Here is a 26,126-nt window from a genome sequence, read left to right as displayed (position 1 = left end):
TTGATCCTTCTAGAATAAACCCACCACAACTACCTTCAAGGGAGCAATACCTAGCATAGAAGCTCACTGCATGGGCTCAATTACATTGGAAGTCATTTTCGGCTCCCCGAACAACTTTCGAAGTGAAGGCTTGACTTTCGATATTGTTCCGTTCCGCAGTAGCTACCATGCACTGCTCGGGCGTACCGCTTTTACTCGTTTTAATGCGGTCCCACACTACGCCTACCTAAAGCTTAAGATGCCAGGTCCACGTGGCGTCATCACAATAAACGGAAATACGGAACGGTCCCTCCGTACAGAGGAGTATACTACGGCTACTACAGCCGAAGTACAAAGCAGCCTCATCAAGCCGCGTATCTCATCGACCATCAAGCCGCTGGTCTCTCTTAAATAGGACCGATCAATCTCAGAGCTGGATTAGCAGTTTGTCCTCCGTCGTTCACCTCATATAGCCGCTAAGTTTGTACCATGCATACATAATTATGCACTTAAAATACCCTGGTCATCGGCAGAGGCACAATACGGACAGGCCTACAATGCGGTCCGCACTCCCACAACCTTTTTCCCTTTTTCTAACTATTTTTTATCTCTTACCACAGGTGACTCAAAGCCTGGTCATTTTATGGACTCTTTCTGAGTTCGGCTTCGTATAGATAACCAAAGGCTATTCCTGCCAAGGAGTCCTTTCGCCGAGGCAAGGCAACGTAGACGTGCGACAGGAGGTCCAAACGATTTTTTGTAGACCGCACTATTTATTTCAAACCTGTAGAGTGCCGTCTTCCTTAGCCTTCAACCCCCAGCATGTTAAATAGCCCGGGTAGTGGCGTTATAATCTACAAGATTGCATGTGACGTGTCAATCAGATTCCAGTGAACATAGTCTATATTCAGTATTTGCTTTTTCTAAGAACAGAATTTTGCTTCTTTGGTTGTTTAATGCATGCACCTCGACACAAATTACCAGGGGCTCGATATGGCAACATATGAGTTGCCGACAAGTCCGAACAGCTTTATAGCACACTTTGATGTCACGAGTTTGGCCTTATATGCATCAGCTCTGAATCATGTCTTTGGTCAATAGTTGGGTTGCCCGGCTCTTGTGCTTACTACCTTACGTTCCGTCCTATCGGCTAAGGTAGTAAAGGGAGAACTACTGCGATTGTGTATCCAGTTCATCTGGTCAAGCACCTCAGTAGAGAAAGCCGAAAACTGACTGCCATGATGCAGCAAGAGCTGGTCAACCACTCGATGACTTATCAGAATCTTTCCCGATTCCTTCCGTATTACACGAAGGAACATTCTTATGTTCACCTATGGAACACACCGTATTCGGATAACTGCATACATACCAGGGGCTATAGCGTAGACCCACCGTCAAACTCCTATGGCTAAGTGAAAGTGTTAAAGCCCTATAGTCCGATTGCCTAGTACACTGCATTCACACCTCCTTCATGGAACAAGACTTTGGGTCAAGAGTGATCAAGTGCTTTTCTGAACACCCCCGTATTATATGTGAGGGGGCCGAAGCCGACGACTGGTAAACTTTCAGATTATACAAAAAGATTGCCACACAGGAGGAACCAAAACTTTGAGGAAAAAACCATAGCCTATAATATATCATAATACTGTTTTTACAATTTCGGTACAATCACTCAAATATCATATCCTTCGAGCACTAACCCTCTATCAAGCGGGCGCCCTTTAGGACAACCTCAAAATAATGCTCCGGCGTGTGATGGTCCTTGTCCTTGCGTGGAATCTTTGTTGCAATATTGGTGGCCTTCATCTTCGCCCAGTATGTCTTGACGCGGGCAAGGGCCATCCATGCACCTTCAATGCACGTTGACCGCTTAACGACGTCAATACGCGGCACCGCATAAACAAGTCGTTGCTCCAAACCGAAATAACTATTCGGAATTGGTCCAGTCGGCATGGCAGATCTGGATATCTTGTGGAGCTCGGCCCACTGGGCCATCTGTTCGTTCAGCAACAGTGGATGCTTTGGCTTGCTGAATTGCGACCAGAAAAGCTTCTCCGTTGCATGTCCTTCTTGCGCTTGGAAAAACTGCGCCGCGTCGATGACACTCTTCGGCAAGTCCAAGAATGCGTCTGGAGAACTCCACATTTGATTAAGTGGGGCATACTTCGGATCACCTACTTTAGTCTGTAATAAGAAGGGCTTATCGGCCATTATCTCCCCAGCTTGCCGGATCTCCTCCCGAGCCACTCTAGACTCTGACAATGCTTCTCTCGCCTCTTGTAAGGCCTTGTTGAGATCGGCCGTTTTGACTTTGTTATCCTTCTCGAGGAATTCACATCGGACAGTGGCATCCTTTAGCTCGCGTGCCATCGTAGATATTCTCTCCACGCACTAGCGCCAAGCAGCCTGTTCGGCCTTTAACTCAGCAGCTGCCTTCTTGGCAAACGCATTACTCATCCTGGCTTGCTCCTTGGCCCGGACGAGCTCAGCTCGAAGGGTCTCAACCGCGGTAGCACTATCTACAGTTATTCATATCTTAGTATATAATTCTCAACTTCGTGCTCATATTATTATACATACATATACTGACTGCCCCAAAACATACCTTGCGCCTCGTCGAGCCGCCTGTTAATAAGCGTGATGTCATCATCCGCCACATCAAGTTTCTACTTCAGACCTGCAACCTCTGTAGCATGGGCAGTCGCCATGGATGTAATAGCATGTGTTCCAATTAATTAGATTATTTCCTGGGCATATCTTTTTTTGATCCTCTGATTGCCTCCCTTTCGAAGCCAACCAGAGTCTCAGGGGCTACTAGATTTACACAGGTGCATTTTGCACGTAGAGTGCAATTGAAGATATTACATTGCATACCACGAAGCCTCTTAGCAGCCCCGTGAAGGCGTCATTCAATCCACTTCTCACGGACAGAATTCTCTTAACTACCATACCCATTAAGGTATGATGTTCCTCTGAGATGGACGCATGTTGCAACATGTCCATCAATGTATCCAACGCCTCCGGATTACTGGAAGCGGTTGTGGGAGTACAGACTCCCTTCGAAGCGATATGTTTACTCGACCCTAGAGTCGTCTCCAGCTGTAAACCGGATACTCCGGGGCCTTTATTGTTGGTCCCCGAAGGGGCCGCACGCCCCGGACTCTGGACTACCGAAGTATCACCTTCAGGCGTGTTCTTGATTGTCCCTCACACCACTTGTTGATCGGAGAGAGATCCTTTGGGACGACACCTCGAAGTCGTCCGCCCTATTGGGAGAGAAGGTATGCGGAGGCATCTCTCTTTCCATCATCTCCGGAAGAAGATCTCCCGAGGAGGAGGACTATTGAGGAAGACTGCATGCCGGACTACAAACATATATTTTAGATGTTACCCTTGTAACCGGAAAGGAACGGGATATGTTTAGGACACCCTGGTTCACTTACGGTTCGGCTAAGGGCTTGTGCTTACAGAGGAACTATGCGACAATGTCGTCTTCCGAACCTGAGCCGCCTGACAGGGACATCTTCCCTCGCTTAGGAGATTTTGCCTCCGAATCTTTGGAGGCGGTCCTTTTCTTCCCATGGGGGAAGGGATGTCAACTTCTCCTTCTCTTTCGTCTTCGGAAGAGGGAGTTCCAATCTCCCCGGACATAGTGTATGGTGTACTTTTAGAATGGAGGCCACCTTTGGCCTTCTTGATCTCCTCCTTGCCCTCCTTCTCCGGCACTTGATATGGCATCGGAGCCAGCATCCTTGTAAACACAGGATCAGTTGAGTCTTTTGGAAGAGGGGTCGAACACCTAATTCATTCCGCCTTCTTTATCCATCCCTGTTCAAAGGCTGTTTTCTCAGTATATCCTTACATGATATTTAACTAAACTGTGGTCACGAGTCGAGTGCTTACCGAGGTATCTGGATGGGTGCAGTCGAGGCTGATGTCTTTGGTGTTATCCGGCCACTGTTTTCGTGTCCCGAAGAATAACTTCCACATTCCTCTGTGCGTCATGCCGAAGAAGTGCTGAAGGGTCTGTGGTCCTTCCGGATTGAACTCCCACATGCGGAGGGGCCGTCTCTGGCACGGCAGGACCCGGTGGACTAGCATTACCTGGATTACATTGATGAGGCATGTGTCCTTTTCGAGGAGGCTCCGGATGCGGCTTTGTAGCGTCTGCACTTCGTCAATTGATCCCTAGTCCAGCTCCTTATTAATACATGATGCTGCCCACTTGGTACCACGTGGTTTAGAGATGTAAAGCCACTCCCGCTGCCATTGGTTGGAAGTTTCCGTGAAAGAGCCTTTTAGACAAAGAGTATTTGTGAGCTTGCTCACCATAGCACCACCACACTCTACTTGCTTCCCCTCGATCACCTTCGGCTTCACATTAAAGGTCTTGAGCCATAAGCCAATGTGTGGAGGGATGCAGAGAAAGGCCTCGGACATGACAATGAATGCCGAGATGTGAAGAAACGAGTCCGGAGCTAGATCATGAAACTCTAGCCCGTAATAGAACATGAGTCCGCGAACGAAGCGATGGAGAGCGAACCGTAGCCCCCGGAGGAAGTGGGAGATGAATACGACCCTCTCGCCTAATCTGGGAGTAGGAATAACATGTCCTTTTGCAGGGAGCCTGTGGACGATTTCCGCGGTCAGGTATCTTGCCACCCGGAGCTTCGCGATATCCTCCTCTATGACAGAGGAGGCCACCCACCGGCCTTGAGGGCTGGGTCCGGACATGACTGGGAGGCTCAGAGCAATTAAGTTGAAACCTGGGTGCGGGAACTCGAGGTTGGAAAGATTGAGGAAGAGGAAGGCGTAGAGGAGAAAGACGGGTCTGTGCCCCTTTATAAAGGCGATGAATATCAAACGCCTCCTCATAGGCCTTAAAGCCTGCCTATTCCCAAGGGATCATGCCAACGGACCGGTTGGGTTACCCACGCCCATATTGATGAGAATCCCGCAATAAGGGGACACGATCTCTGCTTCGACAAGACGTGCCAATAAAACCGCATCTTGAAATGTGTAGCGGGAGGCTAAAAATGGTTCGAGATAATGACTGGGCAGGGACGTGATGTCGCGGTACAAAAGTTGTCAGCAGATTGGACTCATGAAATATTATACTCTCTGCGGTGTGTGTGGTATTTGTTTTGCATAGCCGGACATGTTTTCTGTGTTCGAAGGATGCTTTGGAGTATTCGGAGGAGGAACCCGCCTTGCAATGCCGAAGATAATCTGCGCACCGGACACATCGTCATTGAAGCCTGATTCAGGGGCTATCGAGGGAGTCTTGGACTAAGGGGTCCTTGGGCGTCCGGCCTGTTGGACATGGGCCGGACTGATGGGCCATGAAGATAGAAGATAGAATAATCTCTCCCTTGTCCGGATGGGACTCTCCTTGGCGTGGATGGCAAGCCTGGCGTTCGGATATGAAGATTCCTTTCTCTGTACCCGACTTTGTAAAATCCTAGTCCCCTCCGGTGTCTATATAAACCGGAGGGTTTAGTTCGTAGAGGCGGTCACAATCATACAGACTAGACTTCTAGGGTTTTAGCCATTACGATCTCGTGGTAGATAAACTCTTGTAATACTCATATTCATCAAGATCAATCAAGCAGGAAGTAGGGTATTACCTCCATAGAGAGGGCCCGAACCTGGGTAAACATCGTGTCCCCCGTCTCCTGTTACCATCGACCTTAGACGCACAGTTAGGGACCCCCTACCCGAGATCCGCCGGTTTTGACACCGACACCCTCCCATGGCAACGGGGTCTATATTGGAATCTAAGGGATATTAAGGCCTCCTTTTAATAGAGAACCGAAACAAAGTATTAACAAACAATGAATACATGAACTCCTCAAACTATGGTCATCATCAAGAGTGGGCCCGGTTGTTGTCACTCCAGGGTTGCCGGATCATAACACGTAGTAGGTGACTATTACTTGCAAGATCGGACCTAGAACATGGATATAATGATGATAACATAAACGGTTCAGATCTGAAATCATGGCACTCCGGCCCAAAGTGACAAGCATTAAGTATGGCAAAGTCATAGCAACATCAATCTAAGAACATAGTGGATACTAGGGATCAGGCCCTAACAAAACTAACTCGATTGCATGATGAATCTCATCCAACTCCTCACTGACCAGCGAGCCTACAAAGGAATTACTCACTCCCGGTGGGGAGCATCATGGAATTGGCGATGGACAAGGGTTGGTGACGATGAAGAACAAAGACGCCCCTCTCTGGAGCCCCAAACGGACTCCATATCTGCCCTCCCGAGGAAGAACATGGCTTGGCGGCGGCTTCGTCTCGTGGATCACGATAATTCTTTCTCCCTTTTTCTAGAAATATGTGATTTTATAGTATCACGGGGGTTGTCTACAGGGCCACCAGGTGCGTACAACCCACCTGGGCATGCCAGGAGAGGGGGCGCACCATGGTGGGTAGTTGTCGGTGTCAAAACCGGCGGATCTCGGGTAGGGGGTCCCTAATTGTGCGTCTAAGGTCGATGGTAATAGGAGACGTTGGACACGTTGTTTACCCAGGTTCGGGCCCTCTCTATGGAGGTAATACGCTACTTCCTACTTGATTGATCTTTATGAATATGAGTATTACAAGAGTTGATCTACCAAGAGATCGTAATGGCTAAAACCCTAGAAGTCTAGCATGTATGATTGTGATTGCCTCTACGAACTAAACCCTCTGGTTTATATAGACACCAGAGTGGACTAGGGTTGTACAAAGTTGGTTACAGAGAAAGGAATCTTCATATCCGAACCCTAGGCTTGCCATCCACGCCAAGGAGAGTCCCATCCGGACACGGGAGAGAGTCTTCTGTCTTGTATCTTCACGACCCATCAGTCCGGCCCATGTCCAACAGGCGGGACGCCCGAGGACCCCTTAATCCAGGACTCCCTCAGTAGCCCCTGAACCAGGCTTCAATGACGATGTGTCCGGTGCACAGATTATCTTCGGCATTGCAAGGCGGGTTCCTCCTCCGAATACTCCAAAGCATCCTTCGAACACAGAAAACGTGTCCGGCTCTGCAAAACAAATACCACACACAACCGCAGAGAGTATAATATTTCACGAGTGCAATCTGCTGACAACTTTTGTAGCGCGACATCACGTCCCTGCCCGGTCATATTTCGAACCGTCTTTTTAGCCTCCCGCTCCACGTTTCAAGATGCGGTTTTATTGGCATGTCTTGTCGAAGCATAGATCGTGTCCCCTTATTGCGGGATTCTCATAAATACGGGTGTGGTTAACCCAATCGTTCCGATGGCACGATCCCTTGGGAATAGGCATGCTTTAAGGCCTATGAGGAGCCATTTGATATTCATCACCTTTATAAAGGGGCACAAACCCGTCTTTCTCTTCTACGCCTTCCTCTTCCTCAATCTTTCCAACCTCGAGTTGCAGCACCCAGGTTTCAACTTAATTGCTCCGAGCCTCCCAGTCGTGTCCGGACCCAGCCCTCAAGGCCGGTTGGTGGACTCCTCTGTCACAGAGGAGGATATATCAAAACTCCGGGCGACAAGATTCCTGACCACGGAAATCCTCCACAGGCTCTCTGCTAAAGGACAGGTTATTGCTACTCCCAGATCTGGCAAGAGGGTCGTATTCATCTCCCACTTCATCTGGGGCTAAGGTTTGCTCACCATCCCTTCGTTCGCGGACTCATGTTCTATTATGGGCTAGATTTTCACGTTCTAGCTCTGGACTCCTTTCTTCACATCTCGGCATTCATTGTCATGTGCGAGGCCTTTCTCCACATTCCCCGACACTTCGGCTGATGGCTCAAGACCTTTAATGTGAAGCCGAAGGTGATCAAGGGGAAGCAAGTAGAGTGTGGTGGTGCTACGGTGAGCAAGCTCACCAATACTCTTTGGCAAAAATGCTCTTTCATGGAAACTTCCAACCAATGGCAGCAGGAGTGGTTTTACATCACTGAACCCCGTGGTACCAAGTCGGCAGCTACACCTGCGTTCCGATCTGGCCCTCCATTACGACTCGCATCATGGATTAATAAGTGGCTGGACTGGGGATCAACTGATGAAGTGCAGATGCTATAAAGCCGCATCGGGAGGCTCCTCGAAAAGGACACCGGCCTCATCAATGTAATCTAGGTAATGCTAGTCCGCCGAGTCCTGTCGTGCCAGAGACGGCCCCTCCACATGTGGGAGTTCAATCCGGAAGGACCACAGACCCTTCAGCACTTCTTCGGCATGATGCATAGAGGAATGTGGAAGTTACTCTTCGGTACACAAAAACAGTGGTCGGATACCACCGAAGACATCGGCCTCGATTGCAACCATCCGGATACCTCGGTAAGCACTCGACTCCCGAACAAAGCTTAGTTAAATATCTCATAATGATATACTGAGAAAACAATCTTCAAACAGGGCTGGGTAAAGAAGGCGGAATGAATTAGGTGTTCGGCCCCTCTTCCCAAAGACTCAGCTGATCCTGTGTTAACAAGGATGCTGGCTCCAGCGCCATATCATGTGCCAGCGAAGGAGGACAAGGAGGAGGTCAAGAAGGCCAAAGGTGGCCTCCATTCTAAAGGTACACCAGACATTATGTCCGGGGAGATTGGAACTCCCTCTTCCAAAGACAAAAGAGAAGGAGAAGCTGACATCCCATCCCCCCATGGGAAGAAAAGGACTGCCTCCAAAGATTTGGAGGCAAAATCTCCTAAGCGAGGGAAGACGTCCCTATCAGGCGGTTCGGGTTTGGAAGACGACGTTGTCGCACAGTTCCTCCGTAAGGACAAGCCCTTGGCCGAATCATAAGTGAACAAGGGTGTCCTAAGCATATCCAGTTCCTTTCCGGTTACAAGGGTAACATCTAAAATATATGCTTGCAGTCCGGCACGTAGTCTTCCTCAACAGTCCTCCTCCTCGAGGGATCTTCTTCCAGAGACGATGGAAAGCGAGACGTCTCCACCGGCCTTCTCGCCCAATAGGGCGGGCGACTTTGAGGTGTCATCCCGGAGGATCTCTCCCGATCAACAACTGGTGCGAGGGACAATCAAGAACACACCTGAAGGTGATACTTCGGTAGTCCAGAGTCCGGGGCGTGCGGCCCCTTCGGGGACCAATAATAAAGGCCCTGGACTATCTAGTTTACAGCCGGAGATGACTCTAGGGTTGAGTAAACATATCCCTTCGAAGGGAGTCCATACTCCCACAACTGCTTCCAGGAACCCGGAGGCGCCGGATACATTGATGGACATGTTGCAACATGCGTCCATCTCAAAGGAACATCGTACCTTAATGGGTACGGTAATTAAGAGGATTCTGTCCACGAGAAGCGGATTGAATGAATCCTTCACGGGCCTACTAAGAGGCTTCGAGGTATGCAATTTAATATCTTCAATGGCACTCTACGTGCAAAATGCACCCGTGTATAGGTACTAGCCGCTGAGACTCTGGTTGGCGTCCAAAGGGAGGCGATGAGAGGATCAAAAAAAGATATGCCCAGGAAATAATCTAACTAATTGGAACATGGGTGATGCGGAGTATCCTACGATCATCCCCATGTACACTCGAGCATACGCTGAGGGAGTCCTGGATTAGGGGGTCTCCGGACAGCCGGATTATATCCTTTGGCCGGACTGTTGGGCTATGAATATACAAGATTGAAGACTTCGTCCCGTGTCCGGATGGGACTTTCCTTGGCGTGGAAGGCAAGCTAGGCAATACAGATATGTAGATCGCTTCCCTTGTAACCGACTCTGTGTAACCCTAGCCCCCTCCGGTGTCTATATAAACCGGAGGGTTTAGTCTGTAGGACAACATACAATCATACCATAGGCTAGCTTCTAGGCTTTAGCCTCTACGATCTCGTGGTAGATCAACTCTTGTAATACTCATATCATCAAGATCAATCAAGCAGGACGTAGGGTATTACCTCCATCAAGAGGGCCGGAACCTGGGTAAACATCGTGTCCCCTGCCTCCTGTTACCATCCGCCTTAGATGCACAGTTCGGGACCCCCTACCCGAGATTCGCCGGTTTTGACACCAACATTGGTGCTTTCATTAAGAGTTCCACTATGCCGTCGCCATAAGGTTTGATGGCTCCTTCAATCATCGGTAACGATGCGGTCCAGGGTGAGGTTTTCCTCCTCGGACAGATCTTTGTATTCGGCGGCTTCGCACTGCGGGCCAATTTGCTTGGCCATCTGGAGCAGATTGAGAGCTACGCCCCGGGCCATCAGGTCAGGTTCGGAAACTTAAACTACACTGCCGACATCTGTGGAGACTTGATCTTCGACGGATTCGAGCCCATGTCAAGTGCGCCGCACAGTCACGACGAGCATGACGTAAGTCTGCCATCGGACAATATTCAGGAAATCGCATATGCAACTTCTCCGGCCGTCAATCCGGAGCAAATCGCACCATCCAAGAGCGGAGGGGTAGACCCCTCAATGGAGGCCGCACACTCAGTGTCGATAGAGCCGGATACTGACTTCACCCATTACAAGAGCCGTGTTGCCGAACCACTGGATTCACCTCCGGCCACGGACTCCGAGCCGCTTACATCCGTGCTCGTCGAATCCGACTGGGCGCCGATCATGGAGTTCACCTCCGTGGATATCTTTCATCACTCGCCCTTCAGCGATGTGCTAAATTCATTAAGGTCTCTCTCCCTGTTAGGAGAACCTTGGCTGAACTATGTCCGGCTAGAATGGAATGCGGACGACGAAGAAATTCGCTGCCGACCCACCACCCACTTAGTAGCCATTGTCGATGATTTAACCGACATGCTCGACTTCGACTCTGAAGACATCGACGATATGGACGATGATGCAGGAGACGAGCAGGAACCACCGCCCATAGGTCGCATGACCGCTACCTCATCATACAACATATATATGGTGGACACCCCTAAATAAGGCAATGGCGACGAGACAGTGGAGGATGACCCCTCCAAGAAGCAACCCAAGCGCCGACGTCAGCGGCGCCGCTCTAAGTCCCGCCACAGCAAAAGTAGTGATATCGGCACAGGAGACAATAACACTCCAGATAGTGCCGAAGACAACCACAATTCCCTCCAACACGATGTAGAGCCAGAGGATGAACAAGCCAGCCCTCCAGAGCAGGCAGCAGATGGAGAACCGGAGGAGGACAATTACATGCCTCTCTCCGAAGATGAGGCGAGCCTCAACGACGAAGAATTTATCGTGCCTGAGGACCCCGTCGAGCAGGAGCGCTTCTAGCGCCGGCTTATGGCCACAACAAATAGCGTGAAGAAACAGCTACAACAACTTCAAGCTGATCAAGACTTGCTAGCAGACAGATGGACCGAAGTCCTTGCGTCCATGGAATACGAACTCGAGCGCCCCTCCAAGAGTTACCCAAAACACAGGTTGCTACCTCACCTCGAGGAGGAAGCATTGAACCCTCATTCACCAGTGTACGATGCGGCTGACCGGCCACTGATTGGCCGAGCCAGAGAGGCATTTCAGCCTGAAGTTCAGCCTGCACCCCGCCGCCACTCAATCAAAAATACCAAGGCCCGGGGCAACACACGGGATCTGCGAGACGTATTGGACAGTAAGGCAAAACTTGCAAGGTCAATATACAAATCACGGGCACGTGCGCCAACACGGGACGATGATCATCACGCCGGATACACCAAAAGCAAATCCGGCCGGGCCAAATACAGCAGACAAGACTCATATGAACTGCGTCAGGATATAGCCCAGCACAGAGGCTCCGCACACCCCCTATGCTTCAGTGATGACGTTATGGATCACGAATTCCCGGAGGGTTTCAAACCCGTAAATATCGAATCATATGATGCTACCACAGATCCCGCTGTATGGATTGGGGATTTCCCCCTTCACATCCACATGGCTCGCGGTGATGATCTACATGCCATCAAGTACCTCCCACTAAAACTCAAAGGACCAGCTAGGCATTGGCTGAATAGCTTGCCAGCAGACTCCGTCGGCAGTTGGGAGGATCTGGAAGACGCATTCCTTGACAACTTCTAGGGCACTTATGTGCGACCACCGGATGCTGATGACTTGAGCCATATAACTCAGCAGCCAGGGGAATCGGCCAGACAATTCTGGACTCAGTTCCTGACTAAGAAAAAACAAATTGTCGACTGTCCGGACGTAGAGGCCCTAGCGGCATTCAAGCACAACATCAGTGACGAGTGGCTTGCCCGCCACCTTGGCCAGGAGAAGCTGAAGTCTATGGCAGCTCTCATGACACTCATGACCAGCTTTTGCGCAGGCAACGATAGATGGCTGGCTCGCAGCAATAACACATCGAGGAATCCGGGCACTTCGGATACCAAAGATGCCAATGGCAGACAACGTCGTAACAGACCAAAGCGCCGCAATAACGGCGATAACACTGAGGATACGACAGTCAATGCCAGATTCAGAGGCTCTAGATCCGGTCAGTCGAAAAAGCTATTTAAAAGAAGTACTCCGGCTCCGTCCAGTATGGATCGCATACTGGATCGCTCATGTAAAATCCACGGCACCCCCGACAAGCCAGCCAATCACACCAACAGAGAATGTTGGGTGTTCAAGCAGGCCGGCAAGTTAAATGCCGAAAACAAGGACAATGGGCTGCATAGTGATGACGAGGAGGAGCCCTGGCCGCCGAACACGGGAGGACAGAAGGGGTTCCCTCCACAAGTGAAGACGGTGAACATGATATACGCAACCAACATTCCCTAGAGGGAGCGGAAGAGTGCACTAAGGGACGTCTATGCGATGGAGCCCGCCGCCCCAAAGTTCAACCCATGGTCTGCTTGCCCGATCACCTTTGATCGCAGGGACCACCCCACTAGTATCCGTCATGGCGGATCCGCCGCACTGGTCCTAGACCCCATCATCAGCGGATTTCACCTCACTCGAGTCCTTATGGACGGCAGCAGCAGCTTGAACCTGCTCTATCAGGATACAGTGCGAAAAATGGGCATCGATCCCTTGAGGATCAAACCCACCAAAACCACCTTTAAGGGCGTCATCCCAGGTGTAGAGGCCCATTGCACGGGCTCAATCACACTGGAAGTGGTCTTCGGATCACCGGACAACTTCCGAAGCGAGGTGTTAATCTTCAACATCGTCCCGTTTCACAGTGGCTATCATGCACTGCTCGGACGAACTGCATTTGCAAAATTCAATGCAGTACCGCATTATGCATACCTCAAGCTCAAGATGCGAGGACCTCGGGGGGTCATAACAGTGAATGGAAATATAGAACGCTCGCTCCGCACAGAAGAGCACACTGCGGCCCTCGCAGCAGAAGCACAAAGCAGCCTTTCAAGGAAAACCACTAATTCGGCGATACAGCCCCCGAACACCTTCAAGCGTGTCCGGAGTAAACCGCAACAGGATCGCCTGGCACGTTCAGAGCTCGCCTAGAAATTCGGCCCCCGTCCCAGTCCCAGTCAAGCGATGAAATCCATGCCGCGCGTACATAATTATGCACTGAAAATACCATGGACATAGGCGGGGGCACGATCTGGGCACGTCCCGCAATGCGGCTTACCCGCCCTAGGGGCTCTATATCTTTATCATTTCTTTTCTCTTTCAGGGCCTAACTCTCTGGAAGCCCTTTCTGGCAGTAAGATTACCGAACACATTACGGGAAGGAACAACCAAGGCGGCAAGAAGCTAAGATGTACACGGGAACCCCCAGGTGGTCTCTAATAATAATACCCGCTTTCTACTATCCATACGCAGCTTGCCCTTGGATAGGACATTTCGAATAGTCCTACTTTCTGCTTATTGCTCTACCTGTACCAGTACGCTTTGACGTATTATTTAAATAACAATGCATGGCATTAGTCTATTATTGCGTTATTCATTCTTTTTTCCTTTATGTCCATTTACGACAATCCCCACCCGTAAATTCAGGTATGGTCGGTACGCTAGGGCTTTCGTTTACCCCATAATACGGCGCGAGAAGTCCGAACACTTTCGACGGTGCGGCACCCCGAACTTATAGCATTATATGCATCAGCTCCGAATCATGTCTTGGGTCAATAGTTGGGTTTGCCCGGCTCCCATGCTTTGGTACCTTATGTTCCGCTATATCGGCTAAGGTAGCGGTGGGAGAACAACTGCGATTGTGTCCCGGTTCTTCCGGACGAGCACCTCAGTAGAGAAAGCCGAAAATTGACTGTCATGATAAGGCGAGAGACTGGTCGCTTTTCGAGAGGTCTCATGTCCTTAAAGACTTTTTCCGCTTCGGGCGAGGAGTCGGCCTTGTCCGGCTTAGGCGTGTATAGCGCCCCAAATTCGGCCTTCCGAATACCAGGGGCTTCGCCAAAATTTAAAATTGTAGACTTCTATGGCTAAGTGAGAGTGATGAAGCATTATAGTCCGATTGCCTGGTTCGTTGCGCTGAACACCTCCCTTAAAGGACCCAAAATTGGGGTAAAGAGTGCTCAGGTTTATCCCGAACACCCCAGTACTAGTTACATGGGGGCAGAAGCCAACGACTGGCCAACTCTCAAATTTTATAAACGGCCGCACAAAAGGTAATATTTTAAATTAAAAAAGCATCGCATGGCGCAAATGAACTTGTTTTATATTACAGGATCACATGAGCATGTTCATCCAAAAATTACATCCTTGGCACACTCATCCGCCACATGGTGGGAACCCTTCAGGACACTCTCATAATACATTTCGGCGCAGCGATGCTCCTTGCCCTCCGGCGGCCCCTCCTTCACCAGCTTCACGGCGTCCAGCTTCGCCCAGTGCACCTTCGCCCGGGCAAAAGCCCTGCGTGCACCCTCGATGCAGACGGGCCGCTTTATAACTTCAAGCCATGGGCAGGCATCCACCAGCCGCCTCACCAGACCGAAGTAGCTACCGGGCAGGGGCTCGCCAGGCCACATCCAGACTATAAGGCCCCTCATGGCCTGTTCGGCCGCCTTGTGAACCTAGACCAATTGCTTCAGCTGGTCGCTCAAGGGCACAGGGTGTTCGGGCCTAGTATACTAAGACCAGAACAACTTTTCCGTCAAGCTCCCCTCCTGAGCTCGGTGAAACTCCACGGCATCCAGTACACTGCAGGGAAGATCTGCGAACGCCCCTAGAGAGCTCCGAATTCTGGTAAGTAAAAGGAAAGTTTCCTCCACATGCTTATTTTGCATAATGAATGCCTTACCCGCTGCTATCTTCTTCATCGCATCAATCTCCTGGAGGGCCTTGTGGGCTTCGGCCTTGGAACTCCGGACGCTTTCAAACGCCTGCGCGAGCTCGGACTCTCGCGTCTTAGAGTCAAGCTCCAAGGACTCGTGCTTTTTGGCGAGAGCCTCGAGCTCTTGCTGCACCTCGCCTACTCGGGCTTCTTGCTTCTCCCGCTCAATGCGCTCCTTGGCCACTTTGTCTTCGGCCTCGGACAACGCCTTCCTTAGGGTTGCCACTTCGGTCGTGGCCCCTGGCAAATCCATGATGATCCTATTACTTTACACTCGATATTCTTTTTAAATATATAGACAAGGGTATTGCTTACCTTTGCTCTCCTCGAGATGCCTCTTGGTAAGGTCGAGCTTGTCCTCGGACCGCTCCAGGTCTTGCTTCAGCGCAGTGACCTCCGCAGTACGTGCGGCAGCGGCCAGCAGTGAATCCTGCACATACACATAGACATTTTTTTGATTAGACTCCTGAGTTATCATTTGATCCTCTATTTTGCCTTTCTTTCTGAACACCGAACAGAGCATCAGGGGCTAGTGTCCATGCGGTCATATTTTCCTATATCCTCATTGCTTACCTCAAAGCCCGTTAGGAGATTGGCGCAAGCTTCGGTCAGTCCGTTCTTGGCGGACTGAACTTTCTCGATCACCGCACTCATGATAGTGCGGTGCTCTTCGTCGATGGAAGCGTCGCGAAGTGCTTCCAGCAAGTTGTCCGGCTCCTCTGGCTGGACAGAGGCCACCGGCGCGGGCGGCTTGCCCCTCTTAACGAGGGGTCGCCTGCCGGAGTCCGGAACCATCGAAGGTTCCGGCACAGTGTTCGGCTGGGGGCCGAACTTGGAGCCCGTGGGGACTTTGCTCCCTTTGCGCCCAGGGTCCGGATGGTCACCTCGAGGTGCCCCTAGGACTACCTCCCCTTGGCCCGGTGCCTGTTGAGACAACACTTCGATGTTGTCCGCAGGGCAAGGGGTGGAGGCGGTCGGAAGTGAATCGCTATTCATATCCAACGAGTCCAAAGAACCGTCCGACGAAGATACGTCGATACGGGCTCGGGACGGGCTGCATAATCATATTCGGCATAAGTAGAAGCGGTGCAACAAAACATACCAATTGCTGTGGTATCAGGATACTTACGACTTCGCCAGGGGCTTGTCCCTAGGGAACCACTCATCTTTGCTGTGGGCGGCCGTAGTGGAGTAGTCCGGATGGAGGGTCCTTCCCTTCTTGGACCCTTCGGCCTCCCCGGTTGGGTCGGCCATCCTTTTCTTGTCTCCCCGGCTAGGGGGGGAGAACTTTCCTCTTCCACCTCCTCGTCTTCGTGGGAGGAGTGCGCATCAGAGTCATCGAACGATGAGTCCGATACAACCTTGCACCGGAGATCCTTTCGGGTCCCCGTGGCCTTCTTCTTGGTCTTCTTCACTGGCACCTCGTAAGGTGCCGGAGTCAGCATCTCCATTAGGATAGCGTCTACAGGATCTTCAGGCAGGGGGGCTGGGCAATCAAGCTGCTCCGCTGTCTTTATCCAGTCCTGTTAATGACATAGAAGCTTAGATCCTGCATATGACTAAACCGGGGCAAATAAATACCATGAGAGATATAAAAACTTACCGGATTGGCGTGGCGCTTTGCGCTGAGTCCACGGTCCTCGGTGAGGGAAGGAGGTACCTCGGCGCCCTTGAACAGCACCCTCCAGACGTCCTCGTGCGTCGTTTCATAGAGCTCTTGCATCGTCTAGTGCTTGGCCGAGTCGAACTCCAACAAATCGAATGCCCTTCGTTGACACGGGAGGATCCGGCAGAAGAGCATGACCTGGACCAATTTGACGAGCTTGATTTTCTTGCTCGTCATGTTCCTGATGCAAGTCTGGAGTCCGGTCAACTCTACCGAAGAACCCCAGGACAGGCCCTTCTCTTTCCAGGAGGTGAGCCACGTGGGGATTCCGGATCGAAATTTGGGGGCCGCCACCCAGTTGGAGTCACGCGGCTCGGTGATGTAGAACCACCCCGATTGCCACCCCTTTATGGTATCCACATAGGTGCCCTCGAGCCAGGTGACGTTAGGCATCTTTCCCACCATGGCGCCTCCGCACTCTGCTTGCTGGCCACCCATCACCTTCGGTTTAGCATTGAAGGTTTTCAGCCATAGGCCGAAGTGGGGCCTGATGCGGAGGAAGGCCTCGCACACGACGATAAACGCCGAGATGTTGAGGAGGAAATTGGGGGCCAGATCATGAAAATCCAGCCCGTAGTAAAACATGAGCCAGCGGACAAATGGGTGGAGGGGAAATCCCAGTCCGCGGACGAAATGGGTAAGAAAAACTACCCTCTCATGGGGTTCGAGCATAGAGATGATCTGCCTTGCGTCTGGCAGCCGGTGCGCGAAATCCGCGGCCAGGTATCCGGCTGCCCGCAACTTTGCGATGTTCTCCTCGGTGACGGAGGAGACCATCCACTTGCCTCCTACTCCGGACATGCTTGGAGTGGTTTGAGAAGAAGAACACGAGCTTGGGCGCTGGAGCTCGAGTGCGTGAGAATGGATAAGCGAGGAGGTAGAAGGCGTGGGTAAAAGGGGGTAAATCCTTGTCCCTTTATAAGGGCGAAAGAGGCGATGTGTCTCCCCACTTGCCTGGTAAAACCGCTTATTCCCCAGGCGTCGTAATTGATGGCGCGGTTGGGTTACCCACGTCCGTATTGATGAGAATCCCGTAAGAAGGGGGACACGATCTCTGCTTTGACAAGACGTGTCTAGAAAACCACCCCATGTTATGTGCGGTGCTGGTTGAGAAAAACGGTTCGAATAATGACCGAGCCATGACATGACATCGTGCTGTCAGAACATGTCAGCAGATTAGATTTGTGGAAATATTATTCTCTCCGCGGTAGTATGTGGAACTTGTTTTGCAGAGCCGGACACTATTCTGGCATTCAAAATCTTCTATGGAGTATTCAGAGGAGGAACCCGCCTTGCAATGCCGAAGACAATACTACGCGCCGGACTCATCATCATTGAAGCCTGGTTCAGGGGCTACTGAGGGAGTCCTGGATTAGGGGGTCTCCGGACAGCCAGACTATATCCTTTGGTCGGAATGTTGGGCTATGTAGATACAAGATTGAAGACTTCGTACCGTGTCCGGATGGGACTTTCCTTGGCGTGGAAGGCAAGCTAGGCAATACGGATATGTAGATCTCCTCCCTTGTAACCGACTCTGTTTTACCCTAGCCCTCTCCAATGTCTATACAAACCGGAGGGTTTAGTCCGTAGGACAACATACAATCATACCATAGGCTAGCTTCTAGGGTTTAGCCTCTACGATCTCGTGGTAGACCAACTCTTGTAATAGTCATATCATCAAGATCAATCAAGCAGGATGTAGGGTATTACCTCCATCAAGAGGGCCCGAACCTGGGTAAACATCGTGTCCCCTGCCTCCTGTTACCATCCGCCTTGATGTAGGGTAGAACCCTGGTGGCCCGATCTTTCACGAAAGGAGCGGATCCCGCGAAGAACGCGAAGAACACGAGGAGGGAAACGAGGGGAAAATCACGAGGGGAACACAAGAGAACACTCAAACCAACAAGTATGATCACACATGTGCTAGATCCTTGAAACACAAAGAGAGATACAAGATCCAAAGTCAACAACTGAGGATACAAGAGGTAACCGGTTCTTCTCCGTGAGGAGGTCTTGAATCCACAAGGGGATCTTCGCGTGAGGGGTCTTGAATCCAAGGTGGATCTTCTCCGTAGAGGGGCCGCAGTCTCTCTCGTGGAGTAGATCCGATAAGGATGAGCGAAGCTCTATCTCTCAAATGAGCTATCACAATGCTAACCCTAAAACGTAGGTGGAGGGGGAGTATATATAGTCTAAGGGGCGAAGGGGTACATGGGCCTCGTCCCAGATGCACTGCATGCAGGCAGGGAAGGCCGGATGTCCGGGCGACGGGCCGGATGTCCGGGCGTTCGCGGAGGGCCGGATGTCCAGGCTGGAGGGGCCGGATGTCCGGGCTGGCGGGTTTGGTCTTTTTCTCTCGGGTTCAGCGGTGTCTGGATTTCCGGGACCTGGGCCGGATGTCCGGCGGCTCGTGAAGGGCCGGATGTCCGGGCCATGGCCTGAAGTCCGGCTGCTGTAGCACCAGACTCTTCTTCCTTCTCCTTCCTTCGCTCCCGCGCACGCTTGGCCTTGGTCCTTGGGCTCTCCTTGGACTCCTCGGGTGTACCTGAGTATGCACAAGGTCCACGCTTGAAGTAGCATCCATGTCTTACATGCGGAAAGGGAAGATTCGGAAAGGAGCGAGTTCACCTTAGGTCCAAAGGCGTATGCTTGAGTGTACATGGGGATGATCATAGGATGCTCCGCATCATCTCCCCTCTCTTGGGAATGATCTGACCTCAGATCGAAAACCTCATCACCATGGAAACGGTTGTCATGGACGGACTTGTAGTTGGACGAAGAGGAAGACATGGCGCAATCCATGTACTCGAAGGTTTCGCTGGAGTGGTATACATGCAAAAAGAGCAAACACAAACGACACATGGAAATACAATGGTTAGCGCACACAAACTGTCCATCAAATAAGAAAGAGTCCGTGCAACAAGATTGATCATGACAAGGTGCATCAAGCTTATCGAAAAGATATGGAATGGTATGCAAAGCATTCATGGGAGCAAAAGCATTCATTGTGCACACAAATGTATTGTGAATGTGATCAATGCAACCACAGTGCAAAATGATGTCATAGTGAGACAGTTTATCAATAGCATGAATATGGTAATGGATGCTCAATGTGATGTGATCATGCAATTGATGGTAGGCAATAAGATCATGATGTATGAATATGCCATCAAGGTATATCACAACAAATTTGCTAATGAAATGCACAAGCTCATATATCATGGATGACATGGGAATACAAGATGCAACAAGGCAATCATGATGTGAGTCAATCCATGCATAAGATGCAAATTTGTCATGTGTATGATATGTCCATCGAGCATGACATGTGTGAACACAATCAACAAATATGGAGGTGTTGGTATACCAATGCTCGATGTCGTGGAATGAGTGGAGGTTCGAAGGTGCATCCAATAAGTCTGAGCGCTCCTCAACTTGAAGGTTGATGGGTTCCATCTCCAATGTCGGTCCTCCATCCAATAGATGTAACATGCAGACAAGAAGAAGGAAACAACAATGAAAGAGTGACCCATCCAATATGCATATTTGAGGATGGCTCAAAGGGAAGGAGTTCACCTTTAGGATATTCTCGCAAATGTTGGTGTTGCACATCGTGTATGCCTTCACATGACCAAATTGCCTCATGACGGTATCGCCTTGTGAATCCTTCAACATGAAAGAACATGACAAAAACTCAAAAAAACAAATGAGGTTAGCGGAGATGCAAAACCTATCATTCGTGTGGTAAAATACCCAACAAGTGTATGCATCATGCTCATCATAAGAAAGGACAAGGGAGCACTTCATAGTATGGAGGCATATGATGATGCGAGAACAACCAAATACAATAGGCTCAATCAAGCAAGCATGCATCACAAGTAAAGTGTCCAAGCCTCCACGATCAATAAACATAGATGCAACAATTGGAGGCAAGTGACAATGAACAAAATATATCATGTGAGAGGCATGAACATATACGTTATCCACCCAAGAAAGCAAGTAAGAGTAGAACATGGGTGATGCAACAAAGCAAGCAATCATGTGAATCACGGCAAGCAAGCTAGTAGTGTGAAGATGCAACGTACTAGAAGGAATCATGTCAAGTATGTCATGTGTGCAAATGGTGGGCATGAATAATGCACGTGACATATCACAAGCATGAAAGGAGGATATGAACAAAATAGCATCAATTGCATGAGGCACATGATAAACATGGCAAAAGCAACAAGGATCTCCACCAAGCATGCAAATACACATAGGAGTAGCATAATGGTGAATCATGGGTAGATGCAAGCAAGGGTCACAATTGGATGGCAAAGGCATAGAAGCAAGCATAACATGCAAGTGAACACGGTAAAATGAGCAAGAGAGCGGTATATAGCCCATAGCCGCGTGAGATCCAAGTGAGAGAGATGCGCGTAGTTGTTGCGCGAAGAGAGCGGTGGAAAGGATAGTTCACGGGATCCCAAGTCATCTTTGCTCTCAAGAGCTCATTTCGTCAACTCTTGGGATTGAGAGGTTGACGAGTATACGGGAGTACCTACACAAAACAAAGACAAAGGGAAAATTGTGTGTGCATGATATATGTACACATCATCCATCATGATGTGCACGTGCTTGTGTCGGTTAGCACAAAATATCCAATGCTCAAATAAATGTGATGCATGATAGAGAAACATGTCATCCATCATGGTAGGTTTGTTGTTATGTATAGCATAATGGAGACCCAAATTGTGTAATGCATCATGGGAAATATGTAGAGCATTGTTATTCATGGAATGCATATGGTGCAAGCAATTATGGGAATCATGCAAAGTATGGAATGCATCAAAATCTCCTAATATGTATGAGGAAACTATGGGGGTCTCCTGATGAGCATTAATGGAAACATCACATGGAGAATATTGACAAAATCCTGAACAATGCATATTTGGAACAATGTGATCATGGCATGGCATAGTAGATGAATTGCGCAAATCATATAAAGGAAGCATGGCAATATCATCACATGAAAACAAAAGCCAATGACCATCATCTCGTCATCTATGCCATAAGTGCAAATGGGATTTATTGTAACGGGGCATGTATAGTTACTATGTTGAGATTCAAATGATGCGATATGGGATATCTCACTCATAGCATATGACATGTTTAATGGATTGTCAAACACAATGTGACCAATAGAATTTTTACATGATATCCTATGGAGCATAGCATCACAACTAGGAAACTCGACATGCTCGTCATCATATTCATCATAAATAGGTAAGTCATAACATGAAGAAGTCGCACTAGCATGAAGCATGGGAGTAGGTGTGTCAACATCATGCAAGCAATCATTCATGAGATAGTCCACTAGTGGGACAAGAGGAGCACCATCACCTATGTTACCTTTGGAGCATCGCTCATGTGTCGTAGGTGAGGTGTCGAAGACCAGGTTGTGGTCAACTTCATCTTGATGGAACCATGTGGGGGTGCATCTTCTTCCACCATGGCCATTGTTGTCTCCATTGGAGGCATGGACTCGTCGAGGATAGGCGTGTCGTTATGTAGGAGACCTAGCACCAAAGAAAACACACTCGGAGTAGAGGTTAAGTTGTTATAAAGCATAGTGGCCTCACATGCCGTGTCAACTACCTCACTCACTAAGTGTGGTGGCTCACTCACTCCCTCTTGGATGCTCTCACTCATATGGTTGGTGGAGTCACTCAAATGGCTCTCAACCTCACATAGGATGTGTGGCATGCTCTCAAGTGTGGGGCTAGTGGTGGTCACACTCATCCTCTCATAAGAAATGCACTCAATGTCACATATGGTGGAGTCACTCATGTCACTCATGGTGGGGTGGCTCTCCCCACATGGGAATTGTGGCATCTCTTTATATGCGGGTGTCGGAGAGATGTTGGTGCAAATGTCTCCATGCTCAATCATGTCGTGGTTGTAGCCGTGGATGAAGGCCGAAGATGGCACATCATCACTCTCCTCTAAGACCAAAGAAAATGTCTCATGTGCGGTATTGTAGCTTGACTCGGAGTATGAGTCCAATATGGGCGCCGTCTTCAAGTGGTTGAAGAGGTTCATGCTCGTCGCCGTGGTCGAAGGGGATGGCCCTAGATCGACCTTCTTGTCACTGCCTTGTTGTTGGAGGGCCTTATAATGTGGCACCTCGTAGCTCGTCTTTATGACCGAAGGGAATGTCCCATGCTCGGCCATGTTCCTTGGGAGGCTACCGAAGATGAAAGTGTCTCCCTCGCTCGTAGTTGGTCGCCTTGTACTTGATGATGTCGATGTAGGCGAACTCACGAGAAGTAGGCGAACATGTCGTATGTCCAAAGGCGAAGATGCCTTGATAGCACTTGGCGAAGATGCCAAAGTGGTGGTGGTAGTAGCCTTAGCGCCATCTTGGTGGTGCTCGTCTCGCGGTTTCTCTTGTGCTTATGAAGTTTGGACTTGGTGTGAAGTAGGGCTTGTTGGGACTTGTGCATTTGCGCTTGGTGCGCATCGTCTTGATGATGTTGGCATTGTTGCACTTGATCTCGTAGTAGATGTCGTTCATCGTCATCGTGCACATGTTTCTTGGAGGTGACTTGCCCTTCAAGACGAGGTGGATCACGAACGTGATGGTGGTCGCCATGGAGATGTGGACGCGGACGACTTGCGCTTGCATCATTTTTGCACTCTGAAGACTTGTGATTGGAATGCCGCCGCCTTGAGGATGATGAAGGGGAAGAACGGTTGATCAACAAGGTCCGAATCTCCTCCATCCTTGCATCTTGCTCCTCCTTTTGTGCGGAAAGCATGTTGTCGATGTAGTCCCTTTTCCTCGCTTCGGAGTGGCGAATGTCGATGGAGAGGTTCTCGATGCGCTCTCGCAATCTTGATTGTGCGCCTTGCGTTTGTCGTTGTAGATCGAAGATTGACGCTTTGGTGATGTAGTTGTTCACGCCGTCGTTGTTGTTGAAGACCGGAGATGAAATGCCTTGCCTATCCATCACAAGACTCGAGCCAATATGAGTGGGAGAAAGAGAAGAACGAATACCAAATGTACCTTGTCCGAAGTTGAAGGTGGATCAATGATCACTCCAATGTGGACAAGGAAATAGCACAATTGGTACCAATTCTTGTCGGTTTCTCACACCTACACAAGTAAGGCTTATGGTGGAGCTCGGTGAGGATAGTGGCACAAAAATTTAATGCAAAATGTTAGCAAGAGTCAATAACATTGAAAGAGATTCACAAATTCGCAAGTGAAACAAGTAGACCAATAGCAATATGTGGCACACGGAAACACACACACGGATAGATAAATGGGGTCGTGCAACCAAGGAATGAGCTCAAAATGTGGAATCCACGGAAAATGCTCTTGTTGCACAACTCTAGAGAGATGTGAGCACGATTGCTCAATAGGCGGATACGACACTTGTGCACAACCTATAGGAGACAAAAATGCAACGACTTCTATCCCAAGTATGCTATGTATATGATGTTCTGGTGGTATGATCCAAGATGATCGGATATGACAATCTTATGCAATGTGGTATGATGCTATGGCACTTTTTTACAAGCTCTTTGTTCACTCTTTTTCTTTTGCTTCAAAGCTTATTCTTTTTTTTTGTAATGCCACAATGCGAAATGCACAAACCAAGGTAGCAATTGGGTATATACGGGAACAATCTTGTGACACAAGGGATGATATGATACCAATATGATATGTTATGTATGCAATATATGGTGTAGATCACTAATGTGCAAAGTAGCGTTGCTGGCAATACTCAAATGGCTATTCTCCATAGGCAAGTGACACAAAATGGGCTAGGGGTTATCAATGCAATGGAAAGGGAATATACAATGGAGGGATACCACGATATAGAGATGATATGGAGGTTACCGTCCTTGGCGATGATGAGTGGTGGTGATCTTGATGGAGATATGAAGATGATGGAGACTCGTCCCTAAGTAGCCGAAACACCTTAGGAAACGGAAAAACTGAGAACTCAAAATCTCAAATGTCAAATGGTGGTAGCGGGAATGCGGTGGTGGTTTTGTGGAAGTGCAATGATGGGTTATACGAGTAAGCAATGCGGAAGTGGAGGGTAAGGTTGTCTATACACGGTGTCGGAGTTGGAAGCATGGTCCCTAAGTAGCCGAAATACCTTAGGAGACACAACTCACAACACAAACAAAATTGTGTTAAGTTGGGGTGGTGGAAGTGTATGGTGGGCAAGCCTATGCGGAAGTTATGGTGGTGGTTGTGGTTGATGAAGAAGCAATCATCCCTAAGTAGCCTAAACACCTTAGGAGACTCAAATCGCAACTCAAAGAACCTCAAATGCTATAAGGAACAAAAAGGGTTAGGTTGCGGAAGTCGGTGGTGGTTATGCGGAGGTTGTGGTGGAAGCCCTAGGCAAAGATGCCAAAGTTCCAAAAATTTCATGGAGTCAAATGGTGATGGTAGTATTTTTGTGGGAAGGGGGATGTCAAGAGCTTTTCAACGAGCTAAAGAACGTCAAAAACGGACTCCGGATAAATTAGTTATGGACAAAACGGTGAAATGGGAAAGGCTGAAATGCCAGGGGCCGGACATCCGGGCTCGGGGCCGGAAATCCGGGACGTGATGTCCAGAACCGTGCAAATTTGGCGCTCCAGGAACCGGATGTCCGGCCAGGGACCCGGATGTCCGGCACGATGGCCCCGATGTCCGGCCTTTGGCCCGGATGTCCGGCCCGACGAATCCAGATCTCGTTTGGGGCGGAAATTTTCGAATTGGGGGTGGAAATTGATGATTCCAAGGACAAAATTTGATGGATTTTGTGGATGGAAAGTGGGGAAAATTGGGGATATGCTAGATCCACTCGAAACCAAGCAAATCCATGGATCAAAATCAACAAAACTTCGTAAAACCAACAAATCACAAAAAAAATTGGGGCTATTTTTGGTGGGGATTTTCGAATTTAGGATGAAATCAACAAAATTAGGCTAGAAAATAAAGAGGGGAGGCTCCAAAATCGTGATCAACGTGGCTCATGATAACAAGATGATGTAGGGTAGAACCCTAGTGGCCCGATCTTTCACAAAAGGAGCGGATCCCGTGAAGAACGCGAAGAACACGAGGAGGGAAACAAGGAGAAAATCATGAGGGGAACACAAGAGAACACTCAAACCAACAAGTATGATCAGACATGTGCTAGATCCTCGAAACACAAAGAGAGATACAAGACCCAATTTCAACAACGGGTGATACAAGAGGTAACCGGTTCTTCTCCGTGAGGAGGTCTTGAATCCGCAAGGGGATCT

This window comes from Triticum urartu, chromosome 4A, assembly GCF_056163025.1.
Source record: "Triticum urartu cultivar PI428250 chromosome 4A, HENAU_Tu73, whole genome shotgun sequence".
NCBI classification, from domain to species: Eukaryota; Viridiplantae; Streptophyta; class Magnoliopsida; order Poales; family Poaceae; genus Triticum; species Triticum urartu.
Note: the sequence above shows the minus strand (reverse complement) of the source record.